Here is a 19,230-nt window from a genome sequence, read left to right as displayed (position 1 = left end):
AGCTTTGATGAGCAGGCAACATCTTCCTAACCCCCTTATTCTTGTCTCCTCTCACTATCTCTCTCACACACATGGCAAGCAAGGGTGTCTGAGTGTGTGAAAAAATACTAAACTAATCCAACCACTAAAGCACTAGATCACTACTATTGGTTGATGTCAAGATACATGCTGATTAATTTTTGTTTCGGTTGAGAATCGGGCACCTTCTAGGTCAAGAAAATTGGGCATGACCTTTGCTAATTTTCTTGACCTAGGAGGGCCCCAATCTCAACCGAAACGGAAATTAATCAACATTTCAGGAGAAAGGGGTAACGAAGTGATGGGGCAAATGTGCCGGGCACCACAATGTGATCACAGAAACAAAGCAACACCACTGGTGTTGGATTCACAGTGTAAATGATGGATGAAAAGGCCACAGACCATATGGTCCTCTGCTTTCATATGGACTCCATCCATTCCGATGATCTTCCTTTTGCCTCTCCTCACGACAACACGACTGGGCTTTGATGGGTCGGTAATGAAGAAGCATTGGTCCACTTGGGAAGCCAGTACCCATGGCTCATTTTTCGCGGTGACGTTCGCGCCTGCGGTCTTGGATTTGGCTTCGGGTATAACCATGGTGGTGAAATACCGGTCTTCTTTTATGACGCTCTTGGCCCATCTGACACGGAACATCGGGACCTTCTCTCCAGCGTAGCTCAGCTCCCATATCTCCTCGATCCTTCCGTAGTATCTATCCTTGTCGTTATCGGTGTAGGATTCCATCGTTACCCCGGAGTTCTGATAACCATCGCTCTTCATGTCCTTGTCCTCGGTGTAGAATGTGTAGCCGTTGATATCGTACGCCTCATACGTCATCAGGTTGTGCTCGGCGCCCTGTGACAAGGCGAATATGAGTTGTTCTTCCGCGGAAGAATCCTCATGTAAAGGGTACGACAGAAGCTTCTTCTTGAACCAACGCGTGAAACATGAGTTGTGCTCTTTGATTATATCTCCGTCTGTCTCTGTTGGCCTCGGTCATTGTACGTCTTCTCAATAAACGTTTTGTGCTCTACCACCCAAGGATCGACCACGTCTATGTGTTGTAGCGCGACTAGGTTTGCTCTTTCAAAGTCGGCGAGTCGACCATCGAAGTCGACATGCATTTCGCGGCGACCCTCACGGTGACCCCATCCAGTGAGCCTGCCGAGGTGCCTGTTGACGGGCAGACCAACGGGGTTCTCGATGCCTAGATAATTTGTGCAGTAGGAGATGCACTCTTTGGTCAGAAAGCCCCTGGCTATGCTTCCCTCTGGACGTGACATGTTGCGAACGTATCCTTTGATGACACCATTCATCCTTTTGAACGGCATCATGCTGTGCAGGAACGTCGGCCCGAGTTGGATGATATCCTCCACGATATGGACCAGCAGATGCACCATAACGTCGAAGAATGCGGGAGGGAAGTACATCTCAAGCTCGCATAGTATCACCACGATCTCTTCCTGTAGCCTTCTGAGTTGCCTCACGCCAACCGACTTCCGAGAGATGACGTCGAAAAAGTTGCATAGGCCAAATAGCGTTTCACGGACGTGCGCGTCCATGATCCCACGGATTGCAACTGGAAGTATCTGCGTCATCAGCACGTGACAGTCGTGAGACTTCATCCCGCTGAACTTCTGCTTCACTGAGTCTAGGTATCTGCTTATCTTCCCCGCGTAACCGTAAGGAAGTTTTACTCCTACGAGGCAGGTGAAAAACTGATCGATCTCCTCCTGACTTAGAGTAAAGCACGTGGGAGGGAAGTCATTTCCGGTCTTCTTGGCCTTTTTGCCTTTGCGACGACTTTTCGTGTCCTGCTTCGCCTCATCATCATTAGCGTGAAGCTCCTCCCTGATGCCCATTCATTTCAAGTCTGCCCTTGCTTTCGGCCCATCTTTGGTCCTCTCTGGCATGTTGAGCAGGGTACCAAGCAGACTCTCGCACACGTTCTTCGTGATATGCATGACATCAAGGCTGTGAGGCACACGGTGGATCTTCCAGTACGGCAAGTCCAAGAAAACAGACCTCGTTTTCCATACCTTCAGCAGTGGCTCTGGCGCCTCTCGCTTCTTTCCCGGCTCTGGAGCCTTTTGCTTCTTTCCCGGCAGTGGGCAATCTTTCCAATTTTTCAACAGCTCGTCTATTTCCTCACCGCTCCTCGTAAGCGGGCGTCTTCGGGGTTCGGTTTCACCATCGAACAGATCCTTGCGTTTCCTCCACGGGTCATCGTCGCGAAGCCACCTTCGATGTCCCATGAACACGGTTTTCGAAGACCCGGGATCTCTATCTAGCTGGCGATATGTTGTGTCATCCATGCACCTGACACATCCAGAAAATCCGTGGACCACCTGCCCCGCGAGATATCCGAAACCGAGATAGTCGTGCACCGTCGTGAGCAGTGCGGCTCTCATAGGGAAATATTCTTTCTCTGCGGCGTCCCACCTATTGGCTGGCGTTTTCCACAGCGTGTCTAGCTCCTCTTCCAGCAGCCCCAGATACAGATTGATATCGTTCCCTGGTTGTTTCGGCCCTTCAATTAGCATACTCATGTGAATGTACTTCCTCTTCATGCACAACCAGGGGGGAAGGTTGTACATCCACACAAACACAGGCCAGGTGCTATGTGTGCTTCTCTGGCTGCCAAACGGATTGACTCCATCGGTGCTCGCGCCCAGCACGATGTTCCTTGGATCGTTCCCAAATTCTGGGTGTTCGAAGTTCAACGCTTGCCACTGGCTCCCATCCTTAGGGTGACTCAGCATCTTGTCTTTTTTATTTATCTCCGGATCATTTGCGTCATCTTCTTGCTTCTTCTCCTCCCTATCCGTGTGCCAACGCAGGAGCTTTGCTACCTTAGGGTCCGCAAAATACCGCTGCAGACGAGGAGTGATCGGAAAGTACCACACCACTTTTCGAGGAGCTTTCTTCCTCTTCTTGTATCGAGTGACGCCGCACACCGGACATATGGTAGACTCCATGTGCTCGTCCCGATAAATGATACAATTGTTCATGCACACATGGTATTTCACGTGCGGTAAATCCAGAGGACACACGATTTTCTTCGCCTACTCGAAACTGGTCGGGCACTTGTTCCCCTTGGGAAGACGTTCGTGCCAGAATGACATGTTCTCGTCGAAGCATGCGTCGGTCATTTTGTGCTTTACCTTCATCTCCAGAGCCATGAGCGTTACTTTCAGGCAGGTATCCTCGGGCCTGCATCCTTCATACAATGGAGTAACCGCATCTATCTCTAGTTGATCCAGCTTGGCTTTCTCTCGGGCGGCAGCTCTTGCGTTATCCGTCTGCTTGAGAAGAAGCTCTTGAATATGAGGGTCCTGCACCCAGCCCATCGATGGTCCATCGTCGTCTGCTCCGCCGGCATCTTCATCTTCATGATCATGCCCTTCGTCTGCTCCCGCATCTTCCTCATCATCATGTCCGGCATCTTCTACATGATGACTGTGTACAGCATCACCGTCGTGATCATGTCCTGGAGATTCTTCGTCTTCTCGCCCGCCCGAGCCGCGGTGGTTGTCTTGCTGCCCATCCTCATTTCTTGCCCGACCCCCATGGACGACTTCATAGTCATCTTCATACCTTGCCACTGACAGCCATCCATGAAACCACGCAAGAGCAGGTGGTCCCGCACCTGCCCGGAATCCGGGTCCGCAATAAGGCTCTTCAGCTTGCATCTTCGACACGGACATCTTATCTCCGTCTCGTTCTTTTCAAGCATCTCGGCCTTCGCGGAGCTCAAAAACCTATTCACGATGCCTTCGGTCATCGTGCGGACCATGGTCACCTGCGGGGTAGAGCAAAACGATATTTTAGAACCAAGAAAAAATTTGGCATGACTTTCCCTAAAAATAGGACCAAAAAGAATGCATAGTGCCAAAATTCTCGCCGAAACGGAAATGAATCAACATTCCGGCAAAATATTGGCAACTATCGCATTTCAAATACTGGTACCTGCAAACACAAACATATATGCAACACCACAAACATATGCAACACCACAAACATACATAGATCTAGCTAGGACATAAAAAGTGCATGTGCACGTTGTTGGAGGGAGAACAACATAAAGATAGCTTCCCCCTTACTTACCTATCAAAAAAGGGGCTTTAACCACGTAATTTGGATGAATTTATGCTGCAAATGAGGTGACGAGGAGGAGGCAGCCGAGACAAGCTTGGAGGAGGGAGGAGAGAATGAAGTGGGGAAAGTGAGTGGGTAGGTGTGGCTGTCCAAAATATCTAGCTCGTCCCAGGTTACTAATGGCGCACCACCACATAATGCGCCATTAGTAACCCTGGTTACTAATGGCGCACCTGCTGGTGGTGCGCCATTAGTAGTTTTGCAAAAAAACACTAATGGCGCACGGGGGAGCAGTGCGCCATTACTAGCTTAAACTAGTAATGGCGCACTGCCCCAGTTGCGCCATTAGTAGTTTTGCAAAAAAGTAAAAAATAAAAAAAATATTTTAGTGGCGCACTATGTTGCTGGTGCGCCATTACTAGTCCTGGTGCGCCATTAGTATGTCTGGCAAAATAAAAAAAAATTGTTACTAATGGCGCACCGCGTGTCTGGTGCGCCATTAGTGTTTTTCACACTAATGGCGCACCAGCACACGGTGCGCCACTGCTACATAGCAATGGCGCACCACATGTCTGGTGCGCCATTAGTGGCCATTCCATCTATAGCCCTTTTCCTAGTAGTGTTGGCGAGACGACAATGATACTGCGATGGAGATCAAGGTGTGAAGCTGGTGACGATGGAAATCATGACAGTGCTTTGAAGATGGAGATCAAAGGCACAAGATGATGATGGCCATATCATGTCACATATTTTGATTGCATGTGATGTTTATCTTTTATGCATCTTATTTTGCTTAGTACGGCGGTAGCATTATAAGATGACCCCTCACTAAAATTTTATGGTATAAGTGTTCTCCCTGAGTATGCACCGTTGCGACAGTTCGTCGTGCCGAGACACCACGTGATGATCGGGTGTGATAAGCTCTACGTTCACATACAACGGGTGCCAGACAGTTTTGCACGTGCGGAATACTCGGGTTAAACTTGACGAGCCTAGCATGTACAAACATGGCCTCGGAACATTGGAGACCTAAAGGTTGAACGTGAATCATATAGTAGATATGATCAACATAAAGATGTTCACCATCGAAAACTACTCCATCTCACGTGATGATCGGACATGGTTTAGTTGATATGGATCACGTGATCATTTAGATGACTTGAGGTATGTCTATCTAAGTGGGAGTTCTTAGGTAATATGATTAATTGAACTTAATTTATCATGAACTTAGTCCTGATAGTTTTTGCATATCTATGTTGTAGATCAATGGCCCGTGCTACAGTTCCCTTCAATTTGAATGCGTTCCTAGAGAAAGCTAAGTTGAAAGATGATGGTAGCAACTACACGGACTGGGTCCGTAACTTGAGGATTATCCTCATTGCTGCACAGAAGAATTATGTCCTTGATGCAGCGCTAGGTGAAAAGCCCCCTCCCGCTAATGTAGATGCTTTGAACGTCTGGCAGACGCGGTCTGATGACTACTCTATAGTTCAGTGTGCCATGCTCTACGGCTTAGAATTGGGACTTCAAAGACGTTTTGAGCGTCATGGACCATATGAGATGTTCCAGGAGTTGAAGTTAATATTTCAAGCAAATGCCTGAGTTGAGAGATATGAAGTCTCCAACAAGTTCTATAGCTGTAAGATGGAGGAGAATAGTTCTGTCAGTGAACACATACTCAGAATGTCTTGGTACCATAACCACTTGACTCAGCTGGGAGTTAATCTTCTGTATGATAGTGTTATTGACAGAGTTCGTCAATCACTGCCACCAAGCTACAAAGGCTTCATGATGAACTATAATATGCAAGGGATGGATAAGACCATTCCCGAGCTCTTCGCTATGCTCAAAGCTGCGGAGGTAGAAATCAAGAAAGAGCATCAAGTGTTGATGGTTAACAAGACCACTAGTTCAAGAAAAAGGGCAAGGGAAAGAAGGGGAACTTCAAGAAGAATGGCAAGCAAGTTGTCGCTCCCGGGAAGAAGCCAAGTCTGGACCCAAGCCTGAAACTGAGTGCTTCTACTTTAAAGGGATTGGTCACTGGAAGCGGAACAGCCCCAAGTATTTGGCGGAGAAGAAGTATGGCAAAGTGAACAAAGGTATATTTAATATACATGTTATTGATGTGTACCTTATTAATGCTTGTAGTAGCGCCTGGGTATTTGATACTGGTTCTGTTGCTCATATTTGCAACTCGAAACAGGGGCTACGGACTAAATAAAGTTTGGCTAAGGACGATGTGATGATGCGCGTCGGGAATGGTTCCAAGGTCAATGTGATCGCCGTCAGCATGCTACCTCTACATCTACCTTCGGGATTAGTTTTAGACCTGAATAATTGTTATTTGGTGCCCGCGTTGAGCATGAACATTATATCTGGATCTTGTTTGATGTGAGACGGTTATTCATTTAAATCAGAGAATAATGGTTGTTCTATTTGTATGAGTAATATCTTTTATGGTCATGCACCCTTGAAGAGTGGTCTATTTTTGTCGAATCTCAATCGTGGTGATACACATATTCATAATATTGACGCCAAAAGATGCAAAGTTGATAATGATAGTGCAACATATTTGTGGCACTGTCGTGTAGGTCATATTGGTGTAAAGCGCATGAAGAAACTCCATGCAGATGGACTTTTGGAATCACTTGATTATGAATCATTTGATGCTTGCGAACCATGCCTCATGGGCAAGATGACTAAGACTCCGTTTTCTGGAACAATGGAGCGAGCCACTGACTTATTGGAAATAATATATACCAATGTATGTGGTCCGATGAGTGTTGAGGCTCGTGGCAGGTATCGTTATTTTCTGACCTTCACAGATGATTTGAGCAGATATGGGTATATCTACTTAATGAAACAAGTCTGAAACATTTGAAAAGTTCAAAGAATTTCAGAGTGAAGTGGAAAATCATGGTAACAAGAAAATAAAGTTTCTACGATTTGATCGCGGAGGCGAATATTTGAGTTACGAGTTTGGCCTTCATTTAAAATAACGTGGAATAGTTTCACAACTCACGCCACCTGGAACCCCACAGCGCAATGGTGTGTCCGAACGTCGTAACTGTACTTTATTAGATATGGTGCGATCTATGATGTCTCTTACCGATTTACCACTACTGTTTTGGGGTTATGCATTAGAGACAGCTGCATTCACATTAAATAGGGCACCATCTAACTCCGTTGAGACGACACCATATGAACTGTGGTTTGGCAAGAAACCTAAGCCGTCGTTTCTTAAAGTTGGGGGTTGCGATGCTTATGTGAAAAACATTCAGCCTGATAAGCTCGAATCCAAATCGGTGAAGTGCGTCTTCATAGGATACCCAAAAGAAATTGTTGGGTACACGTTCTATCACATATCCGAAGGCAAGATCTTTGTTGCTAAGAAAGGATCCTTTCTAGAGAAGGATTTTCTCTTGAAAGAAGTGAGTGGGAGGAAAGTAGAACTTGATGAGGTAATTGTACCTTTTCTCTAATTGGAAAGTAGCTCATCACAGAAAACCGTTCCGGTGATGCCTACACCAACTAGTGAGGAAGTTAATGATGATGATCATGAAACTTCAGATCAAGTTACTACTGAACCTCGTAGGTCAACCATAGTACGTTACGCACTAGAGTGGTACGGTAATCCCGTTCTAGAAGTCATGTTACTAGACCATGACGAACCTACGAACTATGAGGAAGCGATGATGAGCCCAGATTCCACGAAATGGCTTGAGGCCATGAAATCTGAGATGGGATCCATGTATGAGAACAAAGTGTGGACTTTGGTTGACTTGCTCGATGATTGGCAAGCCATAGAGAATAAATGGATCTTCAAGAAGAAGACTGAAGCTGATGGTAATGTTACTGTCTACAAAGCTCGACTTGTTGCGAAAGGTTTTCGGCAAGTTCAAGGAGTTGACTATGATGAGACCTTCTCACCCGTAGCGCTGCTTAAGTCTGTCCAAATCATGTTAGCAATTGCCGCATTTTATGATTATGAAATCTGGCAAATGGACGTCAAAACTGCATTCCTTAATGGATTTCTTAAAGAAGAGTTGTATATAATGCAACCAGAAGGTTTTGTCGATCCTAAAGGTGCTAACAAAGTGTGCAAGCTCCAGCGATCCATTTATGGACTAGTCCAAGCATCGGAGTTGGAATATACGCTTTGATGAAGTGATCAAAGCATATGGTTTTATACAGACTTTTGGAGAAGCCTGTATTTACAAGAAAGTGAGTGGGAGCTCTGTAGCATTTCTAATATTATATGTGGATGACATATTGTTGATTGGAAATGATATAGAATTTATGGATAGCATAAAAGGATACTTGAATAAGAGTTTTTCAATGAAAGACCTCGGTGAAGCTGCTTATATGTTGGACACCAAGATCTATAGAGATAGATCAAGACGCTTAATTGGACTTTCACAAAGCACATACCTTGATAAATGTTTGAAGAAGTTCAAAATGGATCAGTCAAAGAAAGGGTTCTTGCCTGTGTTACAAGGTGTGAAGTTGAGTCATACTCAATGCCCGACCACTGAAGAAGATAGAGAGAAAATGGAAGTCATTCGCTATGCCTCAGCCATAGGTTCTATCATGTATGCAATGCTGCGTACCAGACCTGATGTGTGCCTTGATATAAGTCTAGCAGGGAGGTACCAAAGTAATCCAGGAGTGGATCACTGGACAACGGTCAAGAACATCCTGAAGTACCTGAAAAGGACTAAGGATATGTTTCTCGTTTATGGAGGTGACAAAGAGCTCGTCGTAAATAGTTATGTCGATGCTAGCTTTGACATTGATTCGGATGACTCTAAGTCGCAAACCGGATACATATTTATATTGAATGGTGGAGCTCTTAGTTGGTGCAGTTCCAAGCAAAGCGTCGTGGCGGGATCTACGTGTGAAGCGGAGTATATAGCTGCTTTAGAAGTAGCAAATGAAGGAGTCTGGACGAAGGAGTTCATATCCGATCTAGGTGTAATACCTAGTGCATCGGGTCCAATGAAAATCTTTTGTGACAATACTGGAGAAATTGCCTTGGCGAAGGAATCCAGATTTCACAAAAGAACCAAACGCATCAAGAGATGCTTCAACTTCATCCATGAACAAGTCAAGGAGGGAGACATAGAGATTTGTAAAATACATAAGGATCTGAATGTAGCAGACCTGTTGACTAAGCCTCTTCCACAAGCAAAACATGATCAGCACCAAGACTCCATGGGTGTTAGCATCATTACAATGTAATATAGATTATTGACTCTAGTCCAACTGGGGGACTGAAGGAAACATGCCCTAGAGGCAATAATAAAGTTGTTATTTATATTTCCTTATATCATGATAAATGTTTATTATTCATGCTAGAATTGTATTAACCGGAAACTTGATACATGTGTGAATACATAGACAAAACATTGTGTCCCTAGTAAGCCTCTACTAGACTAGCTCATTAATCAAAGATGGTTAAGTTTCCTAACCATAGACATGTGTTGTCATTTCATGAACGTGATCACATCGTTAGGAGATTGATGTGATGGACAAGACCCATCCGTTAGCTTAGCATAATGATCGTTAAGTTTTATTGCTATTGCTTTCTTCATGACATATACATATTCCTTTGACTATGAGATTATGCAACTCCCGAATACGGGAGGAATATCTTGTGTGCTATCAAACGTCACAACGTAACTGGGTGATTATAAAGATTCTCTACAGGTATCTCCGACGGTGTTTGTTGGGTTGGCATAGATCGATATTAGGATTTGTCACTCCGAGTATCGGAGAGGGAGATGTATCTCTGGGCCCTCTCGGTAATGCACATCATGATAAGCCTTGCAAGCAATGTGACTAATGAGTTAGTTACGGGATGATGCATTACAGAGCGAGTAAAGAGACTTGCCGATAACGAGATTGAACTAGGTATGAAGGTACCGATGACCGAATCTCGGGCAAGTAACATACCGGTGACAAAGGGAATTACATATGTTGTCATTACGGTTTGACCGATAAAGATCTTTGTAGAATATGTAGGAACCAATATGAGCATCCAGGTTCCGCTGTTGGTTATTGACCGGAGAGTCGACTCGGTCATGTCTACATAGTTCTCGAACCCGTAGGGTCCGCACGCTTAACGTTCGATGACGATTTGTATTATATGAGTTATGTGATTTGGTGACCAAATGTTGTTCGGAGTCCCAGAGGAGATCACGGACATGACGACGAGTCTCGAAATGGTTGAGAGGTAAAGATTGATATATTGGATGATAGTATTCGGACACCGGAAGTGGTTCGGAATGTATCGGGTACATATCGGAGTACCGGGGGGGGGGGGGGGGGTTACCGGAACCCCTCGGGGGAAGATATGGGCCATATGGGCCATCGGAGGGGGGCAAACCAGCCCACATAGGTGTGGCGCCTCCCAAGGGAGGAGTCCGAATTGGACTAGGGGAGGGGGCGGCGCCCCCCTTTCCTTTTCCTTCTCCTTCTCGCTCTCCTTCCCCCTTTTCCTATCCGATAAAAGGAAGGGGGGTGGGAGAATCCTACTAGGAGCCCAAGTAGGACTCCTCCTACTTGGGGCGCGCTTAGGGCCAGCCTCCTCCCCTCTCCCACCTTTATATACGGGGGTGGGGGGCGCCTTTAACACACATCAATTGTTCCAAGCCGTGTGCGGCGCCCCCTCCACGGTTTACGCCTCCGGTCATATTCACGTAGTGCTTAGGCGAAGCCATACTCAGATCACTTCACCATCATTGTCACCACGCAGTCGTGCTGATAGAACTCTCCCTCGACACTTTGGTGGATCAAGAGTTCGAGGGATGTCATTGAGTTGAACGTGTGCAGAACTCGGAGGTGCCATACGTTCGGTGATTGATCGGTTGGATCGAGAAGACGTTCGACTACATCAACCGTGTTAAGCTAACGCTTCCGCTTTCGGTCTACGAGAGTACATGGACACACTCTCCCCCTCTCGTTGATATGCATCTCCTAGATAGATCTTGTGTAAGCATAGGAATTTTTTTGAAATTGCATGCTACGTTCCCCGACAAACGGTGCCGTCACCGTCTTACTTGGCAGGAGCAACGCGCCCGATGCTGCTCCGCTGTTGCTGTCAAGCGCTGCTTCGCCTTCATCGTCCCAACTCAGCCATCGCTGGAGGCCTGCACTTCTGTAGCTATCTTGTTTACGACTGGTTAGTTACTGTACTTGAGGGTTCCTTTATTCCAAATCAGTTGCAAGTAGGTCGTGGATGCATAGCATGGCTCATTGGATGTATTGCTTGGAGCTAGGCAAATAAATAAATCCCAATGAGATGTTCTTTGTGTTGGATTCATTGGATATTTTTTTAAGGAGTTTGTTGCCGGAGGAAACGGCTAGCAAATGTGCAGGCCTCATAATTGGAACTAGTGGATAAAGGTTGAAATCTGGTTTGCTAGCAAAAATATTTCTACACACAGTGATGGAAGTACTAGTAGACAGCAATGCGGGCTGCAGAGACGGCTGGCTTCGTCCTGCTCTTGTCTCGCTGCGACCGCCCGACGAAGGAGAGAGGCATCAACAGGAGAAGCACGATGCACGTACACACGCTCCTGTTATTTATGAAAGTTTCTCGCCTCTACTCCTAGAGCTTCACATCTTTGTCTCTTTGTTTGTGCAGATTTTGTTTCTCTATGCCTACAAGGTGTTCTTCGTCCACTTCCATGGCCCCCACGTTAGTACACCCCCATCTCATCTCTTGCTTAATTAGTTTGCTTCTTTTCATTAATTTGGTGCAGATTCATTCATTAGCTGATGATATTATTTTGGTAGATAGCTTTCATAGCGTTCAATGAACTCCTTTATCTAAAAATAAAATAGGGACAACGCTTCAACATAGTTGCATATCAATGTGAGATTTTATGATCAAGTCTGGAATGTGATCAATGTATTTATTTTGATTTCTGCAGAATGTCCATGGTTTGATACAAACAGACACCTGCTTCATGAATGCCTTCATCACTTGTTTATGATATTCAGGGTTGTGAAAAATCTGGTCTGCCCAAGCTCGAAATTGTAACAATAGGTCATTTGTGGGGTTAAAAATGGGAACATATTGAAGAAGCAACAATATGTTAATTAACATGTTAACTTTAAGAAACGAATGTTATGTTTGAATCTCATCAGGATTTCAGATAATCCATCTTACGTGGACCTACTGTCAGTAGTAGCACGATGGAATCTGATATATTTATTGCTGAATAAATTCTTCTCGCATTGTAGCTTGACATAGAATTTCAAATGCAGAATCAAGAATTAGCTTAGTATTGGCAACAAGTGTGCTTTAGAAACGAGTTCAGAAGTACTCCCTCCATCGACTATATGCTATTTCTGGAATTTAATATGCTTGTTTAGTATATACATTTGGAATCTAGAAGCCTTGAACTAGTTTAGTTTTGCTGATTAAGTATTATATTTTGTTAAACTTTCAAGCTTTCCAAGTGACATGCTTGTAATCTTGTAGGTAGCATGGGAACATGAGCAATTCTTGAGGTTTAGGGTGACTGTACTAAGTCTGCTAGAATTTTCCACACCTCCTAAATTTTTGGAAAGCGTTGGTTGTCTGTATGACACTAGGTGAAGTCACTTCTAATGCACCCTAATTCTTTTTTCACTGCCTTAGTTTTTCATATTTTACTTATACATTTCCCTTCTTTCAGAGAATCAACATATCGCCAATCGATATTCACTTTTGGTCATGTCCACCCTGCCAATATCTGTTGTGTTATTGAACTTTGTAGCAGATGGTTCTCCTGTTTGTATACACTATTATGCAATTCTTTCATGGCCATTGAATTGATGTTGGTGTGTGAGGAATTGGGTAGGTGAATAGCTTTGTATACAACTTTCTACCCGAGGCCTATGCACTTGATTTATGTAACATAGCAATGGCCTATTTGTATTAAATTTATCTTACAACATCTTAGGTATTTCTTTCGTGTATAAAATGATACCTCTGCAATTTTCCATATGCATGTTTACTGCAGTATAGTTGTTGTATAAAAAACATGTATTTGTAGGTGTTATACCATTGTGTCAAAAGATCTAAACTGTATATATCATTTGTTGTACATGATTCCAGATTCAGTGTCACTATTCGTGGTTTTACTCCTTCTGGTGTTCTCTAACTGGCATCCACTGAGCTGCTCCGACATCGACTGCAGGTTGGTGTTCTCTCTCTCTCTCTCTCTCTTTCTCTCCGCAGCTATGCGATACTTCTACCTGTTCCAGGATTTGGAAGTGAACGGCTCATCTATGCCGAACTGAAAAGCTCAACTAAAGGAAGACACTTTTTTATGTGCACATTCTTTCATTGCTGGAAGGATCTGTAAAGAAGAAAGAAAATTTACCCCATGAGTAATTGATCAAATTTCATGTTTGTAGATTCACATATAAAATGTAGGACGTAATGTAGGTGCGAGTCTTTGGCTTTATGTCTTGCATCGTGTCAATAGTGAACATTAATGTTCCTTCTACTTAAAACTTTTAATTGGTAGATGTTCCAGGCTGCAAATAAACATGTATTATTAGATGCTAGATGTGTTGTGTAAGAGATGAGGAGTGATAACCCACAAGTATAGGGGATCACAACAGTTTTCAAGGGTAGAGTATTCAACTCAAATTTATTGATTCGACACAAGGGGAGCCAAAGAATATTCTCAAGTATTAGCAGTTGAGTTGTCAATTCAACCACACCTGGATAACTTAGTATCTGCAGCAAAGTAGTATGGAAGTAACAAAAGTAATATTTTTGGGTTTTGTAGTGATTGTAACAGTAGCAACGAAAAAGTAAATAAGCGGAGAACAGTATGTGAAAAGCTCGTAGGCATTGGATCGGTGATGGAGAATTATGCCGGATGCGGTTCATCATGTAACAGTCATAACATAGGGTGACACAGAACTAGCTCCAATTCATCAATGTAATGTAGGCATGTATTCCGAATATTGTCATACATGCTTATGGAAAAGAACTTGCATGACATCTTTTGTCCTACCCTCCCGTGGCAGTAGGGTCCTAACGGAAACTAAGGGATATTAAGGCCTCCTTTTAATAGAGTACCGGAGCAAAGCATTAACACATAGTGAATACATGAACTCCTCAAACTACGGTCATCACCGGGAGTGGTCCCGATTATTGTCACTTCGGGGTTGCCGGATCATAACACATAGTAGGTGACTATAGACTTGCAAGATAGGATCAAGAACTCACGTATATTCATGAAAACATAATAGGTTCAGATCTGAAATCATGGCACTCGGGCCCTATTGAGAAGCATGAAGCATAACAAAGTCATAGCAACATCAGTCTCAGAACATAGTGGATACTAGGGATCAAACCCTAACAAATCTAACTCGATTACATGATAAATCTCATCCAACCCATCACCGTCCAGCAAGCCTACGATGGAATTACTCACGCACGGCGGTGAGCATCATGAAATTGGTGATGGAGGATGGTTGATGATGACGATGGCGACGGATTCCCCTCTCCGGAGCCCCGAACGGACTCCAGATCAGCCCTTCCGAGAGAGTTTAGGGCTTGGCAGCGGCTCTGTATCGTAAAACGCGATGAATCCTTCTATATGATTTTTGTCTCCCCGAACACGAATATATAGAGTTGGAGTTGAGGTCGGTGGAGCTCAGGGGGGCCACGAGGTAGGTCGCGCGCCCTGGGGGGGCAGGCACGCCTCCCACCCTCGTGAACAGGGTGTGGGCCCCCTGGCCTTCATTCTTTCGCCAATATTTTTATTATTTCCAAAAATAATCTCCGTGAAGTTTCAGGTCAGTCCGAGAACTTTTGTTTCTGCACAAAGATAACACCATGGCAATTCGGCTAAAAACAGCGTTAGTCCGTGTTAGTTCCATTCAAATCATGCAAGTTAGAGTCCAAAACAAGGGCAAACGTGTATGGAAAAGTAGATACGACGGAGACGTATCAACTCCCCCAAGCTTAAACCTTTGCTTGTCCTCAAGCAATTCAGTTGATAAACTGAAAGTGATAAAGAAAAACTTTTACAAACTCTGTTTGCTCTTGTTGTTATAAAAATGTAAAGCCAACATTCAAGTTTTCAGCAAATATTATGAACTAACCATATCCACAATAACATTTATGTCTCATGTTTACTCATGTCAATGGCATAATCAACTAGCGAGCAATAATAATAAATCTCGGATGACAACACTTTCTCAAAACAATCATGATATAATATAACAAGATGGTATCCCGCTAGCCCTTTCTGAGACCGCAAAACATAAATGCAGAGCACCTTTAAAGATCAAGGACTGACTAAACATTGTAATTCATGGTAAAAGAGATCCAGTCGTAGTCATACCCAATATAAATTAATAGTAATGGATGCAATGACAGCGGTGCTCTCCAGCTGGTGCTTTTTAATAAGAGGGTGATGACTCAACATAAAAGTAAATAGATAGGCCCTTCGCAGAGGGAAGCAGGGATTTGTAGAGGTGCCAGAGCTCGATTTCGAAATAGAGATGAATAATATTTTGAGCGGCATACTTTCATTGTCAACATAACAACCGAGAGATGGCGATATCTTCCATGCTACACACATTATAGGTGGTTCCCAAACAGAATGGTAAAGTTTATACTCCCCCTCCCCCAACAAGCATCAATCCATGGCTTGCTCGAAACAACGAGTGCCTCCAACTAACAAGACTCCCGGGGGAGTTTTGTTTGCAATTATTTTGATTTGATTTGCATAAAGCATGGGACTGGGTATCCCGGTGACCAGCCATTTTCTCGTGAGTGAGGAGCAGAGTCCACTCCTCTTGAGAATAACCCGCCTAGCATGGAAGATACAAACAGCCCTAGTTGATACATGAGCTATTCGAGCATGCAAAACATTATTTCATTTGAAGGTTTGGAGTTTGGCACATACAAATTTACTTGGAACGGCAGGTAGATACCGCATATATAGGAAGCTATTGTGGACTCATATGGAATAACTTTGGGGTTTAAGGGATTGGATGCACAAGCAGTATTTCCGCTTAGTACAAGTGAAGGCTAGAAAAAGACTGGGAAGCGACCAACTAGAGAGCGACAACAGTCATGAACATGCATTAAAATTAATAAACATTGAGTGCAAGCATGAGTAGGATATAATACACCATGAACATAAATATCATGAAGGCTATGTTGATTTTGTTTCAACTACATGCGTGAACATGTGCCAAGTCAAGTCACTTGAATCATTCAAAGGAGGATACCACCCTATTATACGACATCACAACCATTTTAATAGCATGTTGGCACGCAAGGTAAACCATTATAAACTCCTAGCTAATTAAGCATGGCATAAGCAAATATAATCTCTAATTGTCATTGCAAACATGTTTATTCATAATAGGCTGAATCAGGAACGATGAACTAATCATATTTACAAAAACAAGAGAGGTCGAGTTCATACCAGCTTCTCTCATCTCAATCAGTCCATCATATATCGTCATAATTGCCTTTCATTTGCACGACCGAACGATGTGAATAATAATAATAGTGCACGTGCATTGGACTAAGCTAGAATCTGCGAGCATTCAATAAACAGGAGAAGACAAGGCAATATGGGCTCTTGGTTAAATCAACAATAATGCATATAAGAGCCACTTCAACAATTTTATTATGGTCTTCTCCTATTGACCCCCAAAGTAAAGAAAATAAATAAAACTATTTACACGGGAAAGCTTCCAACAAGCAAAAGAAGAACCGGAAATCTTTTTGGGTTTTCTTTTAATTACTACTACTACAGCATAAAAATAAACTAGCTAAAAGCTACTACTAATTTTTTTGTTTTCTTAAGGTTTTTCAAACACATAAGAAGAAAGCATAAAAATAAAAATAAACTAGCATGGATAGTACAGTGAAAAAATATGAGCACCGACAACTAGCATGAGTGTGTGAATATGAATGTAATGTCGGTGAGAAATATGTACTCCCCCAAGCTTAGGATTTTGGCCTAAGTTGGTCTATTGCCACGGCTGGCCTGGCGGATATCCAAAGTTGTAACTGGGGTCGTACTGAGATGCAGCGACTATTGCATCGTGGGCTGCAGCTTGGAGGCGAGCTGCCCTCGTCCTCCTCTCGTACTCATTTGCCTCCTCCCTGGTTATGACATATCTCCCCTTTGCCTGAAAATCGAAGAGAGTAGGAGCAGGGAGGACAATATTGACGGCGTGACGCCTGTCAAAGATTAGTCGGTACTGGAGAGGCGGTTCATTCCTCTCAACAAACTGATGGTGAACCATGGCATTAAAATCTAGATAAGAAGGAGGCAATTCCATATCATAATCAGGAATAGGCATATCAAGAAAATTAGCTAGACGGGTTGCATAAATTCCGCCAAAGAAATCTCCATTAATTCTATTGTTATGCAACCTACGTGCAACAATGGCTCCCAAATTATAATGTTTATCTCCTAATACAGCACTCCTGAGAACACTGAGGTCAGGGACACACATGTGACATGCTTCATCCTTACCATTTATGCACCTACCTATGAAGAGAGCAAAATAATGTATAACAGGAAAATGAATGCTCCCTATGGTAGGTTGTGTTATATCTCTAGACTCCCCCACAGTTATACTAGTAAGAAAATCTCTAAATTCAGAATTGCAAGGTTCACTAGGACTACTCCATTGTGGAAGCTTGCAAGCAGTATTAAAATCCTCTAAGTCCATAGTATAAGAATTTTCATAAAGATCAAACAGGACAGTTTGAGAATTGTGTGATGATGAAAATTCAAACCTCCTCACAAAGGAATCAGTGAGATAGTGGTACTGACGACACTTATCTGCCTTGAAGCTCACAAGATCAGCGTTACGCACATATGTGTTAAATTCTTCCTTGATTCCTCCTCGATCCATGAAGTCCTCTGAAGGCCATTCACAAGCCCGCACTTGAGCTTCCCTCGGTGGTTCATCGTCCGCATTGCGTATTGCGGGCCTGGGCCCTTGCTTCCTTGAAGGACCACCTTGGTACATTTTCCTAAACATATTTCTTCCTTTGAAAAATTTCTGAAATTTTTAGTAATTTCAAATAAAAGTGAACCAAACTCAACAAAATTGATAGCAACTACTCCCACAAGTGCCTAGAGACTATATCATGCATTAGAACTACTTGGGACCATATAAATTTGACATGCAAGCTCAAGAACAGGGTCACCTAGGCAGCAAAAATTCGCAATGAATAAAGCACTAGAACAAAAACTAATTGGACCATTGGAGGAGTCACATACCAAGGAACAATCCCCCAAAGCAGTTTTGTGAGAAGTGCTTTGAGCTAGGAGATCGAAAATCACAGCAAAATGAGCTAGAACTCGTGCTGGAGCTGGTTGGTGATTTTTTTGGGAGGAAGAAGGAGTGTGTGGTGGCTGGAATAAGTGGAGGGGAGCCACCATGGGCCCATGAGGCAGGGGGCGCGCCTAGGGGGGTGGGCGCGCCCTAGACCCTCGTGGCCAGGTGCTTGCTCCCCCTGCTGTGTTCTCAGTGTCAGATATTCTCAAATATTACAGAAAAAATCATATTTCAATTTCGGGGCATTTGGAGAACTTTTATTTTCGGGGTATTTTTTTATTGCACGGATAAATCAGAAAACTGACAGAAAATACTATTTTTGCTTTATTTATTCTAAATAACAGAAAGTAGAAGGAGGGTACAGAAGGTTGTGCTTTCTAACTTCATCCATCTCATGCTCATCAAAAGGAATCCACTAACAAGGTTGATCAAGTCTTGTTAACAAACTCATTCCGAATAATATGGAACCAGAGAAATTTCGAATAACACTATGTTACCTCAACGGGGATATGCACGTCCCCAATAATAAGATAATATCATATCTCTTTTTAACAGTAGGAAGAGGAAATTCAAAACCTCAGAAAATAATCGATGGAATTTTTCCAATAGAATTGATACTGTGGACTTGAGGTTGTTTCCTCGGAAAGTGTACCGTATGCTCATTACCATTAACATGAAAAGTGACATTGCCTTTGTTGCAATCAATAATAGCTCCTATAGTATTCAAAATGGTCTTCTAAGAATAATAGACATACTACCGTCCTCGGGAAAGTCAAG

At 43.5% G+C, this 19,230-nt stretch overlaps 1 pseudogene; it reads left to right on the top strand.

Annotated features, from left to right (window-relative positions):
• The window catches only part of LOC141026891 (uncharacterized), a 30,156-nt pseudogene extending 18,214 nt beyond the window's left edge, over window positions 1-11,942 (top strand).
• Window positions 11,943-19,230: the final 7,288 nt, after the last annotated feature.

The sequence above is a fragment of the Aegilops tauschii genome, chromosome 7 (assembly GCF_002575655.3).
Source record: "Aegilops tauschii subsp. strangulata cultivar AL8/78 chromosome 7, Aet v6.0, whole genome shotgun sequence".
NCBI classification, from domain to species: Eukaryota; Viridiplantae; Streptophyta; class Magnoliopsida; order Poales; family Poaceae; genus Aegilops; species Aegilops tauschii.
The sequence above is the reverse complement of the archived record's forward strand: the minus strand, read 5'-3'. Positions and strand labels throughout refer to the sequence as shown.